This window comes from Vicugna pacos, chromosome 26, assembly GCF_048564905.1.
Source record: "Vicugna pacos chromosome 26, VicPac4, whole genome shotgun sequence".
NCBI classification, from domain to species: Eukaryota; Metazoa; Chordata; class Mammalia; order Artiodactyla; family Camelidae; genus Vicugna; species Vicugna pacos.
Window position 1 is genome coordinate 10,608,117 of NC_133012.1, and position 9,027 is coordinate 10,617,143.

The 9,027-nt window shown below is 37.6% G+C and overlaps 1 long non-coding RNA gene across 3 annotated transcripts in view; it reads right to left on the reverse strand.

The window, feature by feature from the left end:
- The window catches only part of LOC140689462 (uncharacterized), a 33,021-nt gene extending 24,017 nt beyond the window's left edge, over positions 1-9,004 (reverse strand). For 2 of the 3 annotated variants that reach the window (XR_012064435.1, XR_012064433.1), the window contains exons 1-2: positions 8,302-9,004; positions 7,646-7,726 (exon numbers count right to left, since the gene is read on the reverse strand). This is a non-coding gene — a long non-coding RNA (uncharacterized lncRNA). Of the gene's footprint in view, positions 1-6,577; positions 6,740-7,645; positions 7,727-8,301 lie in introns of those variants that run through there. The other variant, XR_012064434.1, reaches the window with a different exon arrangement.
- Between the last annotated feature and the right edge of the window lie 23 nt (positions 9,005-9,027).

Consider the following 9,027-nt stretch of genomic DNA (forward strand, 5'->3'; position numbering starts at 1 on the left):
CATAAAAGACATTTTTATTTCTAAACATCATTTCATTAGGTTATTTGTATTAACATATTCATATTATAAACTATGGATTACATGCTAAAACTGTAAAATATCCTGGAGCTGGGTAGAGTCTTTTAAAAACAAACTATATTATTTTATCTTTATCTTTTGATCTAGAAATGAGAATAAATTAGTCTTCAGAAGAAAGCTTAGTAGAAGTAGTAGTAATAGTACTATTCAAATACATAATATAAATTTAAAATAGAAAGGAAAATATGTAGTCATTGAGCAGGGTGGGAGTGGAAGACAGGAAAAATACTAAACTTTTTAAAGTCTTTGTATAAGAAAGTGATATGGTAAAAATAGATATAAACATCTCAAAATTATAATCAGTGTAAATGAACTGGATTCTCTAGTTAAAAGACAAAGGGTCAAATTTGATTATTTTTAGAAATCCAGCTATATAACTGATTACAAGAAACACATAAGCAAAGTGCCTTGGATAGGTTGAAAATAAAAAGATAGTATCAATAGACCATGGAAAGACATTAAATAAAGGAGATCTCGAGTAGCCATATAAGTATTAAAATAGACTTTGAGATAAAATTTAAGAACATAGGGACACCTGCACCCCAACGTTCACAGCAGCACTATTTACAATAGCCAAGACACGGAAACAGCCTAAATGTCCATTGACAGGTGACAAGATAAAGATGTGATGTATATAAACAATGGAATACTCCTCAGCCATAAATAAGAATAAAATAATGCCATTTGCAGCAACATGGATGGACCTGGAGATTGTCATTCTAAGTGACAGAAGTAAGCCAGAAAGAGGAAGAAAAATACCGTATGATATTGCTCACATGTGGAATCTTAAAGGACACAAATGAATTTATCCACAAAACAGAGAACACACTTATGGTTACCAGGGGGTAAAAGGGCTGGGAAGAGATAAATCTGAGTTCGAAATTTGCACCTCTTGGCGAGTGGTGGAAATACTAGCCATCTTGGTTGTGGTGGTGGTGGTTTCACCGGTATATACATCTATCAGAATTCATCAAATTGCACATCTGAAGTATGTGTGGTTTACTGTACAGGAATTGTACCACAGTAAATGTGTTAAAAAATTTAAGAACATAGCATCAGTACAAACAGGATAGAGTTAAAAGACAGTCAAAGAAAATATTTCCATCACATATCTGACAAAGGACTTGTATCCACATTTTAAAAGAGCTCTTACCACTCAGTAAGACAGTCTCATCAACACGGGCAGATGTGAATAGACATTTCACCAAAGAAGACATGTAAATAGCTAATAAGTACATGAAAATACCAACATCATTAGTTGCTAAGGAAATGTAAACTAAAAGCACAGTTGAGATACCACTTAACACCCATTAGAAAGGGTATAATAAGCCCTTCCTATTGTGAACAAATAATGAATGTTGGTGAGAATGTGGAGCCCTCAAATACTGCTACTGATAAATGTAAAATGGTGCAGCTGCCGTGGGAAACTACCGGCAACTTCTGAAATGTACAATAACATGACCCAGCAATTCCAGTCTTGCATATCTACCCAAGGGAAATGACGATAAATGTTCACACAAAGACATGCATGCAAATGTTCATAGCAACATTAATTAAAATAGCCAAAAGCTGGAGATATCCTAAATGCCCATCAACTATTCAGTGGATAGACAAAAATGTTACACAGTGGTAAACCATCACTAAGAAAAAGTTAACTGAAACATATAAAAACATGGATGGACTTCAAAACATGCTAGTGAAAGAAGCCAGACATGAGAAACTACACATATGATTCCATTTATAGGAAATGTCCAGAAAAGGCAAACTTACTGAGTCAGAAGTAGAATAGTGGTTGCCTGGGACTGGCCAGTGGGAATGGGAATTAACTGTAAAGGGATGTGAGCATTCTTGTTAGAATGATAAAAATGTTCTAAAACTGGTTTATGGTCCTAATTGATCCTTTTGGTAAATTCACCGAAGATCTTTGAATTGTACCCTTGAAATGGGAAAACTTCATATGTAAAATATAACTCAGTGAAGCTGTTTACAGAACAAAACTTCTGCAATGCAACCAACCCAGGCTTTATAAGGAAATTTATAACTAAATGCTTGTATTGTAACAGAGGAAAAGCTGAAAATTACTGAGCTAAGTGTTTACTATTCCATAAAAGTTATAATAGCGAATACCAAAAGAAATAAAAGATTCAAAAGAAAAGATCAACAGAACTAAAGTCAGTACTTGAAAAGGTTAATAAAATGAAGGAAAACATTCAGGAGGCACAAACAAAAGCATGAATTTCCAAAATAAAAGAGAAGTAATCAGAAAGTTCAGAGGAGACTATGAATAATATTTGCCAGTAAATTTGAAAACAGAAGTAATGAGCAAATTACTATTTCGACCTTATCAAACTGATTCAAGAATATGGAGTCTAAATACTAGTTACTATTAAAGAAGTTGAATTATTCATTTAAATCTTATAAAGAATACACTAGGTACCAATGTTCATACTAGCATCATTAACAATAGTCAAGAGGTGGAAACAACCCAAATGTCCATCAACCAACAAATGGATAAACAAAATATGGTATATACATACAATAGAATATTATTCAACCATAAAAAGGACAAATTCTGAAACATGCTACAACATGGATGACCCTTAAAAACATGCAAAGTGAAAAAAAAAAGAAAAAAAACATGCAAAGTGCAACAAATGAGACACAAAAAATAAATATTGTTTAATTCCACTTTTATGAGGTACCTAGATGGGCAAATTTATAGATGCGGAAAGTAGAGATTACCAGGACTCGGGAAGGAGGGAATGGGGAGTTACTGTTTGATGGTAGTGTTGTTTGGGGTGATGAAAAACTTCCGGAAATAGATCGTAGTGATGGTTGTACACCACTGTGAATTTACTTAATACTACTGAACGGTATACTTTAAAATGGTTAAAATGGTAAATTGTGTTATGTATATTTACTACAATAAAAAAAATTTTAGAATCAGCTTGTTATAGTAATATAGGGGAAAAAAAAAACCTGCTGAGACTTTGACCAGGATTAGTGAGTCTATCACTTTAGGGAGACTAGATGTTTTTCAATTGAGTCTTTCAGTCCAAAAAGATGGCATATACCTCCTTTAAGTCTTAATTTCTCTCAATGTTGTATTTTAGTATTTGGTGAATAAATCTTGCCATCTAACCATATTTGATTTTAAAATGCTGTTGTAAAACATATCTTTCTATTTTAATTTCTAATTGTTTACTGATGATTGTGTTGAATCCAGTAGTCATACTAAAGACACTTAATTCTTACATTTACCAGAAATTACTTTGGATTTGTTTTATTACAAAATCATGCTGTCTGTGAATACAAAGCTTTTTTCTTCCTTCCTAATCTTTATGACTTTTCTTACAGGTTTTATATTGCTATTAGCTACGACAACTAGTATTTCATGTTAGACATAGTTTGCTTGGAGGTGTTTATCCCTTACCACTGTTTCTTTTAGGCAGCATACAATTGGGCACTATTTTTTATTTTATTTATTTTTGATCATGCATTCGGTTTACTGAAGTGTAGTCAATTTACAGTGTTGTGTCAATTCCCGGTGTACAGCATGTTTCAGTCATACACATACATACATGGATTCCTTTTCATTTTATAGGTTACTACAAGATACTGAATATAGTTTCCTGTGCTATACAGTATTAATTTGTTGTTTATCTGTTTTATATATAGTATTAGTATCTGCAAATCTCAAACTGCCAATTTATCCCTTCCCACACTCTTTCCCCCCTGGTAACCATAAGTTTATTCTCTATGTCTGTGATTCTGTTTCTGTTTTGTAAATACATTCATTTGTGTGTTTAGGGCACTATTTTTAAAATCCAATTTAACACTGTCTTTAACAGGGAGTATTTAGACTAAGTACATTTAATGTGATTATCAGTATAATAAGGTTTAAGTCTATCATCTTGCTATTTGTTTTCTTTTGTCCCAAACATTCTTTTTTTTCTTAATTCTTGATTAACTGAATATTTTTTATTCCATTTATCTTTTTGGTGACTTACTAGCTTATTGTTTTGTTACTCTAAGTGGTGCTTTAGGATTTGTGGTATGCCTTTAACTTAACCCAGTCTATCTTCAAGTAATATTACACCACATATAGATAGTATAAGTAGCTTATAATATACTTCGTTTATCTTCACCCAACTAAGCTATTGTCTTACATGTTAAGTCCCATAAAACATTACTACTTTTGTTTAAACAGTAGATTATAATAATTGTTATTATTTAAATAATTTTTATTTATAAATTAAAATAACTTTTAAAAATTTTATGTATGTACTCATGTAAATAAATACTATTTCCAGTGCTCGCATGCCTTTGTGTAGATTCGTATTTCTCTCTTGTATAATTTTCCTTCTGCCTTAAAGACTTACTTGAATATTTTGTGTAGTGCAAGTCTGGTGTTGATGAATTTCCTTCAACTTTTGTATATCTTAAAAAGTATTTTATGATTCACTTTTTGAAAGATATTTTCACTACGTAGAGAATGCTATCATTACTCATAATGTCAGGGCCCACAGGCCTTAGATTCCACTAATGGTGAACTAGCCTGCTGTGACCTTGTGCTTAGAATACGGGTTGGGTGTGAGGTTTCCCTGTGTTCCCGCTCCCGCCTTAGCTTTCCACGGTCCCTTCATACCTGTATCCGAGACAGGGTCTCTTTCTCCATGCTCTTATGTCTTCCGCAGCTATTGCTTGTGACTCGGTGCTCAACTCGTGGTAAGAGCAGGTGAGATGCCTGTTGTCCCATTTCAGACTCAATCTCAGGCAAGTTTGCTTCGGCTTCAGAGGTGAGGTTTCCTTGGCATTCCTGTTCCTGCAACCTGTGGCCCCCAAACTCTGCCTTATAACCAGAGCAGATCTGGGATGATGGTTTTCTGCACCGCCTCCAGCGGCAGCAAGCATCTGGTACCTGTATCTGCCCCTCTCCCAGGAGAGACTTTTTGCCTCTCTCTTTTCCCCAGCAGCAGTAAATCTTTGCCCGTGTCCTGGGAGGGGCAGGTGGATTTTGCTGCTACAGCTTCTCCAGAAGCAGCAAATCTTTGCTGGCGTCCTGGAGCCACAGTGCCCGGTGTACCGCCCTCAGGGGTTAAGACTCAGGCTTTGCAGGGGTAGAAGGAGCCCAGCAAGCGAGTGGGCCTTTGAGCTCGTGCCTCCACCAGTCACCTCCTCGTTTGCACGGAGGTCGGCGCCGCGCTCCTTCCCGCGCACACCTGGCGCAGGCGGATGGAGAAGAGCTTTCAGGTGAGCCGCAGCGCCCTGTGTCCGAGGACTCGGCTTCAAGGCACATGGCCTATGCAGTCACATACAGCCCACACTTAGAAGGTCCTTGTGCCTGGTGTCATCCTCTGTTGTCACCATCTTGAATTTTTCAATTTTGAGCAAAGGCTTCCGCATTTTCATTTTGCACGAAGACCCCAAATTAAGTAACCAGTCGCGTTCCAAAGTGGTGCAGTAACCCACGCTTGGCCTTTACAAATGTTAAAATCTTAGCTGAATTTTTCTTACCTGCTTACCGAGTGGCCACCTTTTCCCCACTGATGGGAAAGGGAAGACAGTCTGTGTGTCCTGTCCTCTCAGTGGATTAGCGCCCTTGGGAATCCAGTTTCCGTGACCGCCTTGCAGCCTCCATGTGGGGGCTCAAAATTGTTATGATTTTGTGTATCATCCAGCTGTTTCTCGTTAGGGTGGGAGAAACATTTTTTGTGGCTTTCTACATCCTAAGTGAAAGTCCAAAACCGCTGTACCGTTTAGAACTTAGTATGTTTAGGATTTCAGTCTCAGCTAGCAGAACTAATCGATTCAGGCTAGTCTCTCCCCGACCGCCCCCTTAAAGGGGAATGTCACATTTCTTTTAAAATTTCCTTCAGAAAAAGATGGCTTTACGCTTTTTATTTTCTTTTCTTCCCATAACAAAATACCCTTTAGAGTCACTGTCATAATAGTAGAACAACCTAAAACGACATTTATAGGTAGTGTTGATAACAGGTAGCTATTATTAAATCCAAATGAGATCTCCCACACCAGTCCGTAGGGAGGCAGAAGTTCACAAAGCGAGGCATGAACAGACATGAAGAGTAATAAAATTAGGGAAATTAAATAAGAATATGTGGCCTCTGTGCTAGAGATAAATAGGTTATATCTTGCATTCCTGATCATGTAGACTGCATACTACTTTTAAATACTCAGAATATCCTTTAGTATATTTAAGATGTTAGTCTTTAACATTTTTCAATTTTACTCCTTCACTGAAGTATGTTATAGAAAATAACAATAAACAAGCTAATTGGAATAAGATTCAAGTTCGTTTTCCCTGGGGCTATTTTGTTAATTGAAAGCTATTTTAAGTCACACCATTCTCCTCTATCACTTGACAAATTTACAAGTCTATCCCCCCTTTTTTTTTTAAATCATAAGCCAGTTGATATCTTTAACATTTATCATGGAAAATTACACAAAAGTAGAAAGAAGAGAACAAACTGCCACAATGTACCTCTTACTTAGCCTTAGTATTTATTCATCTATTATCCCCATTGACTGTCTCCTCCCCAACTATTTTCAAGCAAATTTTGACCGTAATTCCTATCATATTGTAGTATGTATCCTTAGAGATGCGGATTCTTTCTCTCACGTAACCGTACCATCGTCACACCTAGAAAAAAATAATTCCTTAATCATGTTTCTGATTTTTCCAACTCATTGCAAGAGGACTACAGTATAATAGTATTTATAACCAAAAAATCTAAAGATTTAAGCCATCTGTAGTTCCCCTAAATTCAGAGGAAGAATTAGCTTTTGTATCCAAGGAAACAATTAAACATCTATTTTTAGCCCTTCAGTTGTACAAGCAACTGATACTATCTTTTTTTGTGTTAAAGAAAAATGTATTGCCAGGCAAAGAAATGGCCCTAATGTTTTTGTGTTAGAAACTGGGGGGTGGGAGGGCCAGAGGAACCTTTATTCCACAGATTTTAGGACCTATTTCTTAACGACTGAAATTATGGCTTTTTAAAGGATAACAAAGATCTTTTTAAAATGGTAACAATTATTTTCTGTAGTCATTATCCTTAGAAATGATGTGGGTGGGCAACTGAAAATAAAGCCTGGGAAAGTCTGTGATCAAAACTGGTAAATACAGAAATGTTTGGATTTTTTCTTTTGCATTTCTATTTGCATTTACATCTATTTCAAAGAATAACGGAAGCTTACTGAGTCTTTGAAAAGAACCCTGATTAAGAACCATCAACAGCTAGAGAAACCAAAGAATCTATCCATTAAAGTAAGTTATTCCTAAGGACGAATTCATATTGTTGGGGAAAATGCCCTGAATATTTCTGGTACTAGTTATTTATTGCCACATAACACATTTCCCCAAAACATTACAGTCTAAAACAGCACTTACTATCTCCCACCGTTTCTAGGGGTCAGGAATTCAAGAGCAGTTTAGCTGGATGGTTCTAGCTCAAGGTCTCTCATTAGGCTGCAGTCAAGGTTATTGGCCAGGACTGCAGTCTCAGGACACAACTGGGGCTGGAGGCTGAACTCCAAGCTCACTTACATAGCTGCTGGCAGGAGGCTCCAGTTCCTTGACGTGGTCTTCTCCACCCGGCTCTGAACAGCATGGTTCCCATCAGAGTAACTAATGAGACAGAGACAGAGAGGGAAAGAGAGAGAACCAGGATAGGCACAGCAGTCCTTTATAACCTAATCTAAGAAGGGACATAACATTACATCTGGTTAATTCTATTGGTCCTACTGATCAACCCTGGTATACTGTGTGAAGACCAGGACAAAGGGGTCACTGGGGGCCACGTGGGAGGCTGGCTCCCACAGCCCGCCCTCTAATCTGCAATGATTCACCCCCTCCCAAGGAACATGAAAGTCTTACAGAATCAGCTCAAAGTCCAGAATCTTATCGAAATCAGGTCGAGGTACAGATGAGACTACGAGGATGTGTGTCGTTAAGAACGGCTCTCAAGCACGTTCCTCGTAGCTCTAGGCCTGTGACCAGAAATGTTGTTTCCCCCAAAACGAGTATGCACTGATGATCAGACAGCATGATTCCTGGCCAGAAAGACTGAAAATGAACGACACACAAATCTCCTGGTCTTGAGCAGTTTTGAAATTCAACTGGGCAACTGTTAGACATTCCCTATAACTCAGTCCGCCTCCCGCCAGGAAATTACTTCCCAGTGGCCCTTGACTTGGCCTCACCTTCTGAGTCATGCTTTTGCATGAAAGGTAGCACTGGTTTACAGCAAGGCCCCCTCTCAGCTTGCTTCTCACCAGCAGAATTTGGGGGAGTCCAGAGGCCTCTTTTAATTTTCACTTCTCTTTCAGTCCAAGCTGACCAGGTTACTGCTGATCTAACTATTTTTAAAATCTTGACTCTTCTGTCTTATTCTAACGCATCACCTTTGATCTTTCTCAGATCTTAACAAAGGATTTTACGTTTACACTCTTGGCTTAATCTTCACACCACCTTTTTCTGAGAGTGCCTTTGACTTAATCTTTGCTCGGAAGCCATTTAATTTTGCATTATTTGGAATCTTCCAAACCAGTGAGCTCTGGTTCCTTTTTAAGTCCTTTCTTTAGCTTCTCTCTTTCCTCTCAACATTTTATTACAAGCAGCAAGAAGAAACCAGCTGCTATTTTCAGTACTCTGGTTGGAAATATATTTAGCTGGATCCCTTAGTTCATTAGCTCCGTTTTCCACTTTCCGTATAACTGCAGGTGATCGTGTTGCTAAACTTTCTGCCACGATGTAACAAGGATTTCCCTTCCTCCAGTTTTCACCAACAACGGCCTCCCTTTCGTCCAAGTTCTCGCCTGCAGCTTTCTCAATGACTTCGGGGCTTTTACCAATTTCAAGGCACTTGCAGCTTTCACCAACACTCTCCTCAAAGCCCACTGCCTGGTTCCAAAGCCACGCCCACATTT